The sequence below is a fragment of the Apium graveolens genome, chromosome 5, assembly GCF_009905375.1.
Source record: "Apium graveolens cultivar Ventura chromosome 5, ASM990537v1, whole genome shotgun sequence".
Taxonomy (NCBI): Eukaryota; Viridiplantae; Streptophyta; class Magnoliopsida; order Apiales; family Apiaceae; genus Apium; species Apium graveolens.
This window is the reverse complement of record NC_133651.1, coordinates 266814675-266826789: the sequence shown is the minus strand read 5'-3', so window position 1 is coordinate 266826789 and position 12115 is coordinate 266814675.

Here is a 12115-nt window from a genome sequence, read left to right as displayed (position 1 = left end):
AGAAATCCGATAATAAGAATATTTATTAGTATAAAAAAAGAAAAATCAAAATTCATGGGATCTCTTAAGTAGAAAACAGTGGTTCTATACTTTCATCCTTTTTTTTGTGGCCGTTGATTAACTTTGTTCAAATTTATTTCATACTAAATCTTTCTCAGCGATTGTGTTTTGTTTTTGTTCTTTAATTAGTTGGGCTGCTTTAGTTGGCGTTCAATACTTTTTCAATTATTCTCTCTTTCCCGATATATTTTTATCCCTAAATATCTTTTTTATTTTGATCTCTTGACAGGACAGCTTTGGGAACTCTAACTATGTATTCGGAAACGAATAAAAATAAATTAAGCAAAGAATATATAAAGTTCGTCGGAGTTCTCTTAACTTTTCTAGTACTGATACCCTTGTACTCACTCACTTTGTATGTATTGAAGACAAGAAGAACGTAAAACTCAGAAACTTATTATTCATGCAAACATTACAGACTATTTAAAACTGAAAATACAAAGCAACCTAAAAGCCAGGAACTACTTGAAACAGACTCCCTCCTCTACTCCACTACTGTTATTGCCTCCTAAAGACACGTTCCTACTAGCTGACTAAATCCAATAATAACTAACAACTATATTTATTTAAACATGTTTATATTAAATAATTCAACAAATTCCCCCCTAATCTAAACATGGACCAACTCATGCCTGCTTGTTCTCTACTACTGCAACATCCTCAACTCCAATCAGTTTCTTCATTTCATCGAATTTAGTTTTTCCCAACGCCTTGGTCAAGATGTCTGCCCTTTACTCCTGCGTGGTCACGTACTTAACAACCAGTTCCCCGCATTCAATACATTCTCGAATGAAATGGAACCTAACGTCGATATGTTTGCTCCTCCCGTGCAGAACAGGATTTTTTATCAACTCAATGGCTGATCGATTGTCCACAGATAAAACCACTGCTCCAATCTGTTGTCCCACTATTTCACTTAACAATCCATGAAGCCAAATACTTTGACATGCTGCAATGGTTGTTGCCATATATTCAGCCTCACAAGATGACAATTATATAACTCTCTGCTTCTGAGATGCCCATGACACCAAATTACCATTCAAGTAGAAACACATCCCCCCTGTGCTACGCATGTCTATTACGTCCCTAGCCAGATCACTATCTGAGAACCCAATTATCGATTTCTTGCTCTCATCTCTAGTGTATACCAGTCCGTGATCTACTGTACCACTTATGTATCTTAATATATGCTTCACATCCTGTTGATGTTTGATTGTTGGACGCTCCATAAATCTACTCACAACACCTACAGCGTATGAGATATCAGGTCTTGTGTGTGTTATATATCTTAAAATCCCAACAATGTACCTGTACTCGGTAGCATTTACAGTCTTCCCGGTCTCATCCCTGTCCAGATGCAATTTCTGCTCCATTGGAAACCTTGACAAGTTGCAATTCTGCATACCCGATTTCTCTAGTAATTTTTTAACATAAGCTGACTGTTTCAGAGTTGTGTGCATTTTACCTTGCTTTACTTCAATTCCGTGATAATACGACAACAACCCAAGATCACTCATCTCAAAATACACCTTCATTTGTTTCTTAAACTTGTTGATTTTATCAATATTAGACTTAGCCACTAGCAAATCATCAACATACACCCCGACTATCAAAGCACTCTCCTTCGTACTCTTGGTATACACGGCCTGCTCGTGTAGGTACTTTTTGAAACCCAGGCCTTTGAGACACTTATCCAATTTAGCATTTCATGCTCTAGGGGCTTGGCGTAAACCATATAATGCCTTCAATAATTTATACATCTTGTGCTCTTGTCCCTCCTTTGTGAAACCTTCAGATTGAATTATGTACACCTCTTCGAGTAAGTCTCCATTCAAAAATGCTGACTTAACATCGAGATGATGTGCTTCCCAATTTTCTTTTGCTGAAAGTACTAACAATAGTCTTATAGTCTCAATACGTGCTACTGGTGCGAAAACTTCATTGTAGTCTATCCATTTTCTTTGTACATACCCCTTTGCCACTAAGCGAGCTTTGTGCTGCACAATATTGCCATCCGAATCCTTCTTTAATTTATATACCCATTTTAAACCTATGGGTTTTTGTCTTGCTGGAAAATCAGTAAGTACCAAGGTCTGATTTTTCTCAATAGTTTCAAACTCCACATGCATTGTTTCTCGCTACTTTAATTCCTTATATGCTTCGCTGTACGATGCAGGTTCTTCTACCTTCAATATCATAAGTTCGTCTAACATTTCTATGACCTCAGTCTCGTTATACAACTCCCCCAATGATCTGAACTTCCGTGGTGGGCTGTCTGTTGTCTCACCGCTGTTTATTTTCGTTAACATTGGATAGCTGAATCCAATCGAGTTTTCTTTCGGTTTAGGATTCTCCATCGTGAATTTTTAGACCCAGTGCTTTGAATGATCATTGTCGCTCTGATACCAAATATAATACCGATACCCCTGTACTCACTCACTTTGTATGTATTGAAGACAAGAAGAACGTACAACTCAGAAACTTATTATTCATGCAAACATTACAGACTATTTAAAACTGAAAATACAAAGCAACCTAAAAATCAGGAACTGCTTGAAACAGACTCCCTCCTCTACTCCACTACTGTTATTGCCTCCTAAAGACACGCTCCTACTAACTAACTGACTAAATCCAATAATAACTAACAACTATATTTATTTAAACATGTTTAGATTAAATAATTCAACAACTTTTGGCTCTTAATTAAAAGAGAAAGACTATGAATGGTATTAAAATTAATAAACCTTACATAGTGGTTAACTTGAATCTATTAATAATTCCTTTAACTTTTTATGTGTATTAAGGAAATAGACTATAATTTTAAATTTATTTTTTTATTTTTCCTTTTATTTAGAGGATAAGGTTTGTTCTTTTAAAATTTTATTTAAAATGAAAATCTTAAAAGTTGAAATATCATTTTTTTTCTTTAAATAATAAATTTGTTAATTATAGATTTTAAAACAACCTTAAAACAAAGAAATGACTATTTCGAATGGATTACTAGGTTTTTCCGTCATATATAATTTGTTTTCTTACACAGTTACTAAGTGAAAATGATATATATAGAAATTAATTCTGATAAATATAAATATTATACATATATTCAAATAGTCTATTAATTGATGGCTATATATCCCAAATTTTTTATTTGACTATAAACTCTTACTTTGACTTAATTTTATTTCATGTTTGATAGATCTCTCTTTAGTAAAAGCATTTTCATCTGATAATTAGATTTTTTTCCTTCCATTTACAATATAATGATTTGTGAAAATTTTGATATGGTTAAATGTACATGTGTAATTATCACTTTTTTTTTGTATAAAGATGACGTATTGATAAACGTTAAATGAAAGAGTAAACGTTAATTGAAAAAGTAATACTAGGTAAACTAGTTAAATGTAATCATCAGACTTTAAACAAGAAGCAAACAAGTGATCTGCATTTCTAGTACCTCCCTGCCCTAGCTAGATAGATTTGAAGCAAGCGCATACACATGTTAAGTAATTTGCAGTTTTGACGAATAAAAGTGCGAAATACGTTAAAGGAGGCAAAAATTATATACATCTCAACTAATTAAATAATTTGTACAGTTTTATATAATTACAGTTCTGTTGAGTACATCTCAAGTAGTGAACCGCGCGGGTTTAATATTTAATTTGAAAATCTGCATTAATAACTAGCGCTTAATCTCTCGTTCATATCCGACGTAGTTCTAAATTAATCTACAAATATATCTTTTGAGGAAAATAAAAGAGTAGATTCAAACAAATCCCCAGGTATTGATAAATTTGAACCAACTTTGAGCACACTCGGTGACTTGACATTACTTTCAAGTAGAGAAAAAATGAGAGTTCCGTAACTTGGGATGATACAGTATGTAGTTTACGCTTGCTCGGTTCTTGTTTGCAATTATATGCGTTTGTTTCTCAACTTGCTTGAACAAATCTTGAATATAATTGCTGTTGGCTAACGTACTAGCAACTAAATTAGTGATTAAGAAAACCAAAACAAAAAGGTCGTGTGTCTCACTAAAGTTTAATATGAGAAGGGCTGTGTAAGTATCTACATTTTAATCGAGTAAAAAATAGATCATAGTTATCATGTAATATAAATTGCTAAGTTAAAATATTGTATTTTCAAAATACAGCTATTATTTGGAATTAACTTGTGAGGGACAATGGTCGAGGAAACAAGAAACACGCGGCACGGCAGGGAAGGTGGAGGGTCGGCCGCAACCATCTTGGCTACCGTGAGCTACTTCAGTGGCTAGCAACTCTTGTCCCCCATTCATGTTGTCACTATTATTTTCTTTGCATTTCTTCTAAATTAGTTTACATGTACATGTAAATAGTCATAACTATATATTCAGTATGAAAGTATTACAATTAGTTTACCACTTTTAGACAAAATAAATTAACAACAACAATAATAATAATAATAATAATTTTATGGGAAAAATTTTGAATTTAGATTGTTTTAAAAATTAATTTTCAAATCTTCAAATTCACTAAAATTAAATATATAAATCGCCCCAACCTGGTCGTCCCTCCCTCCTTGTTTAATTATCTATAAAAATGAAGTATATGAGCCGCTCTTTATAACATGACTTACAAAAAAAATTGTTTGTGAATTTTTTTACGAATAGATAAAATTCTATATATAAATAATTAAGTGTTATAGAATAAAATATTATTATTTATTTTAAATATTGGCAATTATTACATAAATATTGATGGTCATGTATGTATCAGACCTTTGACATAAAACCCAGTTTCCCACTCAAAATATGTAAACAAATAAAAAGTTACATTTTCGTTTTCCACTACAACAAAAAAGGCTAAATTCGGATGAATTTAACTAAATTCGACCGATTTCGAATCGGTTGTAATAAAGGGAGTCGAATTTAGGAATTCGGTCGTATTTAACAAAATTCGACTAGCTAATTACGACCGGATATTTACGACCGCATAAATTCAACCGAAGAAATTCGACCGAGAACTGTCAAATTTAATTTTTCATCTAAAATTTGAAAATCCCGCCAAATAATTAGAAAAATTGAAAAAATTTAAAAACCCCGCCCAAACAATTAAAATTTTTGCTGAAAATTCAAAAAGGCCGCAAAAAAATTCAAAATAAAAATAAAATCCAACCCAAAAATTCAAAATCCCGCTTAAATTCTTAATTCAACCGAATCTGGTCCAAATAACTATTCTGAATTTGAACAAATCAAACACTTTCCTCAATTCGACTGAATTCTATCAATTTTAACAAACACCAATTTCAAAAAAACAGCAGAAACTATTGTTGCTAATTTCATTTTACAATTTGTAACTAATTTTTAGGTCTGACTTGGTATTTGTTAAAGCTGATGCAAATACCACATGAATCGAACTCCGAAACTCACTTCTTCTATTTCCAGACAACAGTTCTTAACAGAAGCTAAAGAAACAGCCTTACAACAGGTCAATTCTGCACTGCAATTCATCAAATCACTTGAGCCTAAGGTCGATCTGCATTGTCAACCTGTTTAGTATTTTATGATCTCACAGCTTATAAGCTCAACAAAACTCTTGATACAACCATATCAAGTACACCCGTTGATATTCAAACATGGCTGAGTGTTGTTACCACAAATATACGTACGTGCAATGACAGATTCATTGATCTAAACGTGACTAATAATATAGAAAGCTTCTTAATCGAATTCATAGGCTTTCTCCTGCCTCTCTCCGAAACCTATCATATATTTAACAAAAAAATACATTATCATCCGCAACTTGAGCAACAAAAATGTTTAAAATATAAATAAAAAAGCGCAACATCAACACAACCAGCTCCATTGGCTCAAACAATACGATGATTACTATTATAATACACTAAAGTCATTTATTTTTTCAGCTAGGCATTTCAACAAACATGTTGTGTGTGATGATGAAAATTTGTATTGTGGACGATGTTATTACCGACGCTGCTATTATGACGTCTTCTTCCACATCCTCCACTATCAACACACCTATATACACATTATTCGGACAAAAATGGTTTATCTCGGGGTGCAGGGTTTACCTCGGAGGAGAGAGAGAGACGGGGGGTCGCAACAAATACAGAGAATCGATAACTATAGAAACTGAATCGCTCAAAAGATAAGTAGGAGAGACTTGCAGCCATGTGAGGGTGGAGACGCAGGCACAGAGCACGTTAAATAGGAATGAAGTATAGGGTTTTGAACTTTTGATTTACTGGGCTTTAAAATTGGTCTGTGAATCGGACTTGAAATTTGGCCTATTTAAATTAATTTAAAAAATGAATGAATTGATTTGATTTTAGTCATTGATTTTCTAAAAAAATGTCATTAGATTAAATTGTTAAATTGGTGAGGGGATAAGATTATGAAAAGAGTTAAATTTGGGAAGTTGAATTGTTTCAATTACACATAATTAGTAGATGTAATTTTAAAATAAATTAAATTTTATTTAACTTTTGGAAAAGTATCAAACAAAATAAATTACCTTAAATTAATTAATAATTTTTTTAAAAAATTTTCTTCAATTCAAAAAAAAATTCTTACTTTACAATTACTTTATATTCAAGTAAAAAAAACTTCAAAAAAATTATTAATAGAAAAAAAGTAAAAAGTCTATTTTAAAAATTGCTATGAATTGGTGCTTCAATTTTTTGAAATTTATTTTTCATCGATCCAACCATATGGATGTCAATAAATATATATTAATGATATAACCAAAATTTCATATCAAAATAATTTCATTTGATTTGTCATTTTAACAGTCAACATCACTTTCACCAGTACAACTACATAGTGTTTAGTCCTGAATGGGTATTTCGATTTTTTTAAAAATATTTTTCATTGATCCAACCGTATGGATGTCAATAAATATATATATTAGTGATATAACCAAAGTTTTAGATCAAATTAATTTTATTTGGTTTACCATTTTAACAGTTAGACATCAGTTTTACTAGCATAGCTAACTAGTTTTAGTCCTGCATTGGTAATTTGATTTTTTTAAAAAATATTTTCATCGATCCAACCGTATGGATGTCAATTGATATATATATTAGTGATGTAACCAAAGTTTCAGATCAAAATAATTTTATTTGGTTTGCCATTTTAAAAGTCAAACATCAGTTTGACTAGTACAACTACATAGTGTTTAGTCATGAATTGGTGTTTCAATTTTTTTAAAAATATTTTTTATCGATCCAATTGTATGGATGTCAATATATATATATATATATATATATATATATTAGTGATATAACTAAATTTTCAAATCAAACTAATTTTATTTGGTTTGTCATTTTAAAAGTCAAACATCAGTTTACTAGCTAGTACAACTATATAGTGTTTAGTCCTGAATTGGTGTTTTGATTTTTTTTAAAAATATTTTTCATCGATCCAACCATATGGATATCAATAGATATATATTATTAATATAACCAAATTTTCAGATCAAAATAATTTTATTTAGTTTGCCATTTTAAAAATCAAATATCAGTTTGACTAGTACAACTACATAGTGTTTAGTCCTGAATTGGTGTTTTGATTTTTTTTTAAAATATTTTTCATCGATCCAACCGTATGGATGTCAACCGATATATATTAGTGATATAACCAAATTTTCAAATCAAAATAATTTTATTTTATTCATTATTTTAAAAGTCAAAGTCAAGCATCAGTTTGACTATTACAACTAACTAGCATCAGTTTTATTTTTTAACAAATAAAGAAATTTGAAAATTCTTATAGCGCATAATTTATTTTTTCAAGAACTAAATCTTTTTATTTGTATAACTTTTATTCTCTCACATATTCATAATTTCAAAATATTCACTAACATTTAAGTAATTTTTTTAATAAAAATTAAAATTCTGAAAAATCATAAATACTATTGAATTTCATTGAAATAAAACTTCGAAAAGGGTTGGAAATTTCCCGCCATTTTTAAATATAAAATTTGATCGAAATCGGTTGAATTTAGGAGTACCAAATAAATCATTTGCGGGAAAATTCTCTTCAATTTTTTATTAGGGCTCAATTCGACCATTTTAATTTTGACAATTTTCGGTTAAAATTGTTTGTAAATATGACTATTTAAATACGACCATTTGAATTCGACCGAGGCCAGTCGAATTTAAATCAGTTGTATTTAATCTTATTTTCTTGTACTATTCTTTAAAATAAAATATTGAATGTATGTAAACTGTAACCCCAGTCGAATTTAAATCAGTTGTCACTAGTGCGGACTAGACTTTTAGCGTCGGTTAAAAGAACACTAAGGCATCGGTCAAGTGGCGAAGTAAGTGTGGGAGACGCTATAGGTATGGACCTACAGCGTCAGGTAAACGAGTGACACAGAAACATTAATTGCGTCGGTTAAATGACACATGTCATAGGTTAATCAACCGACGCTGTAGGTTGACTTATAGCGTCGGTGTGATAGATATAACCGATGTTGTTTGTCGCCTTGCAATGCGTCGGTTAGACAAAATGCCGACGTTTTTGGTTTGATTAATTGCGTCGGTTATATCCAATGCCGACGCTATTGGTTCTCACCTATTACGTCGGTTCACTATAATGCCGATGCACTTGCTTGTCACTTATTGCGCTGGTTCACCTGTTTGTTAACCGATGCTATTGCTTCTCACCAAATGCATCAGTTAGCAGAAATGTCGACACACTTGCTTCTCATCAATAACGTCGGTTAGCTAGAATGCCGATGCTTTTTATCACTAAAAATTAATTTTTTTCCTGTTTTCTAGTGATATTTTATATATTTTCTATAAACCTGTTTCATTATACAATTAATACTAAAATACCAAAAATACTATAAAACAAAAAATTAAATTGTATAACTTTAAAATTATATATTACAGTAAATTTAGAAAATTTAAATATACCAATCTTGGAAGAAAAGTATATATTGCACCTTTGTCCCGGCATTCCCAAGTGTAGACAACATTTACGAAAAAGATAACAGATACCTCTTAAACGCAAATTCAAATAACATAGTAAAACACACAACTCAACAAAAGACTAGACAAATCTGAACATTAAGCCATTACAATGGACAACATTAGAACACAACATAGCATACAGCTTCAGCCAATAAGACATTAGTAATATTAGAAAACCAATCGACTACCGTCTAACTGAAATCAAGCACATACTGTAATTTTCCTACATACATACAAGTATACAACATTATCAACTTAGACTCATCAAGTAGATAATTATAATTTAACAACATCTCATACAAATAAGACTCTCAACTTCATCGAAGATGAAAACATAATTACACCTAAATTAAGCTATGCTACTAGCCTTAATCCCAAAAATTAAAGAAGATAATTAAAATTTAATAACATCTCTTACAAATAAGCCTCTCAACTCCATCGAAGTCGTAAACATAATTACACCTAAGACGAGCTAAATAATTTCCTCTGCTCTGCTCATTTTAGCTCATACATAACAACATTTACATGGCTCTAATTTTACATCATTGATTAGTAAAAAGAATTGGTTGCCTCTAAGACTATCCTCACCTTCAACCAATTTCTTGACTTGGACTCATAGTATATTATGAGGATTTTATATTTAAAATAGATTCAATAAAAATAAGCTCTCAATGCATTTAATTCTAATATTTTATAGTGATCCTTCTAATCAGGTGAGGTGTCCTGGTTCTAAGCTGAGGTGCTTAACGACATGAAACCAATTTTAACTTATCTACTTCTACAATGCAATTTGGTGTTGAAATTAGTATTGAAAAGCTCTATTTCCAGTGAAAAGCTATTTGTGATTAATCCTAGATCACATCTTACCAAACAGCGACTACCTCCGCGTGTAGCAGAAAACAATATCAATTTTATGAAGAGATCAACGTTTTCAACTCTTGAGGCTCCCAGAGGTGTTCATGAACATGCTACAGGTGATGGCTCCCCGCCTTTCTTAAGCGAGAAACTTGATGTAAACTCAACTACTGCAATCTCTGCAGCTACACTTAAAGATGCAATACAATAGGTGAGTAATAAAAACCGAAGCCTCATGCTTATAAAGAGGATGAATTCTATGGAGCTAATATATCAAATGCGGAAGGACGACATGTGGCAATTTTAAAGAATTTAGAAGCATTTCATGGACAAAAAAGAAAAATTCACATTATAAATATACAAGATTCACCAAATAATACATACAAGCATATTAGAAGACATATTTCCCACCAGATGCCTAATATTTATAATGGGTAATAAGGTATAAAATCATACTTTTAAGCAATAAACTCAAACAAAATAATGAATTCAAACAGAATAAGAATAAGATTACCAAGAATAAAAAAGCTTAGACTTTTAATTGGATGCTATCATATTAAGAATACAAACCAGTTAATATTGACCATATATATACATACAAACCCCTTAAATATACACAAACAACTTAAGTAAAAAACCAAAGCTTAATTGAACTCCATATACGTACCTGCAATAGATGTGTACCGAGCAACCCAATTAGCAGACCCGGAAAAGAACTGATGCCCGATTTCGGAGACTTAAGTAGAATCAGATTCTCTATCTGCGAGAAGAATTTCGTAATCAAGTTAATCAACTAATTGAGTATCACAAGTTCAAAACCCTATATTATACATACATATACATACAAACATAAGTATGTGTGTGTATTACAGTAATATGTTTAGAGAAGCACGGAGATAAAACAACAGAGTAGAATTTGAACCAGTAATATCTCACAAAGGATCTCTGTCTCGCTCTGTCTCTCTCTCTCAATTAAGTCCGAGAGATAGAGATTAACGGGGAAGAAGACGGCGGGGAAGAACAGGGTAGTCCCTTTCGCTTTGTTAATAAAAAACAAATAATTTTTAAATATTTAAAATACTTATAGACTTACTTTAAAATAATACTTGTTTGTACTAATTATATACCAATATTTTTCAAAAAATTAATTAGATTTTTTCATTTATTTATTAAAGATATCAAATAAATACTAAAATTTAAAATTATTAAATTACATAACTACAAATTATATTTCTAAAAAATTCATAATTTATATTTTAAAACCCGACACTAACTACAGATAAATAAATATACACCCGTAACATATATATATATATGACAATGCTTTTATAAATATTATTTATTAGTTTCTTTGTTATAAGTTAGTTATTTTTAATTTTTGTTTTTCAAAATATTTTTTAAAAAAATACTCCCTTGGAGATTAATTATCGCACAACACTTGTACATATCTATTCTCTACACAATTATATATTATATGATTAATTTTCATTATAATATACAATATAATTAATGTAGGTAAGGATGAAAATTATTATTTATGTTTAAAAAAATTATTATGGAAGATTTTTTTAAAAAAGACATGTATTATGGACCCGGCCGGGGGAGTATTTGCATTTAGTGCATTATCCACTGATTGTTAACATCTGTGTGTTTATTTATATAAAATTAAAATTTCAATTAATTTTCAAAAATTGAAAACAAACATTTTAAATCTACTAATTATTAATATTTAAATTAATTAGTTAATTTATTGTTAGAATTTTTGGTGAAATATCAATTCTTTTGTAATTATAAAATTATTTTATTTAATTTCTTTTATATTTTAAAAGAATTTAGAGTTTAGTATATATTATCATAGATATTTAATTTTTTACTATTTTTAATGATTTTAATAATTTCCCATCCACAATTTTATTAATTTTATTTAATATTTTATAACTATACTTAAAATTTTTATTATTTAAAATTTTTCTAAAAATTATTTAAAAAAAATCACAACCTATAGCGTCGGAATTTAGAAGATGACGCTTTAAACCAAATCTACAGCGTTGGCAATTAAATGCCGACGCTTTAAACCAAATTTGTAGCGTCGGCATTTACAAGCCGATGCTTTAAACCAAACTTACAGCGTCGGCATTTTAAATGTCGATGTTGTACGTAGAAGCTACAACATCGGCATTATAAAGACCGACGCTATATGTGATTTTAGGCGTCGGCGTTT